General features: G+C 41.5%; 1 pseudogene; it reads right to left on the minus strand.

Annotated features, from left to right (window-relative positions):
* Nucleotides 1–330: 330 nt before the first annotated feature.
* LOC143384049 (magnesium transporter NIPA2 pseudogene) lies at nt 331–1411 on the minus strand (annotated as a pseudogene).
* Between the last annotated feature and the right edge of the window lie 248 nt (nt 1412–1659).

Below are 1659 nucleotides of genomic sequence, written 5' to 3' on the forward strand. Positions count from 1 at the left end.
TTCTTGGTCCAAATTAGTGAAAACTTAAAAAAGATCGTCTTTAGAGAACATTATTTGAGGTGAATGCTTTTTCAGACAGATTCTGATATTCAAAATCACTATAACATAATTATGGATGGGGCTGGGGATGTGGCTCAAACGGTAGCGAGCTCGCCTGGCATGCGTGCGGCCCGGGTTCAATCCTGAGCACCACATACAAACAAAGATGTTGTGTCTGCCGAAAACTAAAAAAAATAAATATTAAAAATTCTCTCTTTCTACCGTTCTATCTCTCTTGCTCTCTCTTAAAAAAAAAACAACATAATTATGGATTAACCTTTAAATCGCATCTTAAAAACCTGTCAGATTTCCATTTCTCCGTGAGATATTATTACCAGTGTGTTGTTCAATTCCACAGGATAAACTTTCTTCATCATTATTTAGAACTTCATAAATAGTAGGGAGATTGCCATTCATTGCTTTATCATCTTTTCGAAAAGACACAGGCAGACTTGCTAGACTAAAGCTGACATTTTTAAAGGCATGCAACAAGAATATCCCCACAATGATTGTGAAGAAGCCACTCAGAGTCCCAGTGATATCAGCAGCAGGCATATCTTTCCACTCCTTAAAAAGAATAGCTGAACAAGCTAAAACTGAGGTTGAAAAGAAAACGTAATATATTGGTGTTACAAGGGAAGTGTTGAATATGACCAGGGCCCGGTTTAGGTAATTGATCTGTGTGCTCACACAGATGACCAGGCTCAGCAGCACAATCCAGCACAGGCTTTCCAGCTGACAGTTCTTTGATGGTGATGCCCAAACCCTTTGCACAGGACACTGAAAACGCTCCAATCACAGAGCAGATTGTTATGTACACAAGAATATTTGTCTGTCCGTGGCGAGGTCCCACCACAAAGATTAATATCAAGGACACAATGACCACAATTGTTGCAAATACCACAAAACCTGGATCATCTAGCTTGTGTGACATTTCATTTCACGTCTCAATCTCCTCTTCCTTTGGAGCATGGATGACCATAACTGTAGATCCTAGAATGCTTAGCAAACATCCAATTTTCCCATGAAGATTAAGTCTTTCATTTATTAAGTATGAAGAAAGAACGGCACTTAGGAGGACGCTGAGAGCTCCCAGTGGAGTCACTAGCGTGGCTGGTGCAAAGGCTTATGCAGCCAAGTTGGCCACCTCGCCTGCCCCCATTTACAGTAGTCCAGCCCACCACCACCATTCTTTAAGGTATGCGTGGCCACCTTGACCTGCTCTCATGGATACTTTTCTGACAAGTCGCAGAAGGCCTTTTTTTTTTTTTTTTTTTTTCCCCAAAATGGAACTCCCTCCTATGAAAATGCTGGAGGTCACAGCCAATCCCAAACCAATATAGAAATCATATTTTCCACGCCCTGGGCTCATTTCGTTTGTCACTGAAGAAGCTCCTGGGAATCACACTGATTACACAACAGAGGACCTGCTGGCACTGAAGGCAGCGGATGCAGCCTTCACATAGGTCAATTTACTAGGGTGTCTCTTTTGAAAACCAGGGATGATTTATTCATCCTCGTTTTCTTGTACATACTACCCTTTATTTTAAAGTTTTAAACTTTACTGTTCCAGCCAAGACAAAACTACTCGAAAGAACTCATTGCACACGCGCCACCGAC

Source organism: Callospermophilus lateralis, chromosome 18, assembly GCF_048772815.1.
Source record: "Callospermophilus lateralis isolate mCalLat2 chromosome 18, mCalLat2.hap1, whole genome shotgun sequence".
Lineage (NCBI taxonomy): Eukaryota > Metazoa > Chordata > Mammalia > Rodentia > Sciuridae > Callospermophilus > Callospermophilus lateralis.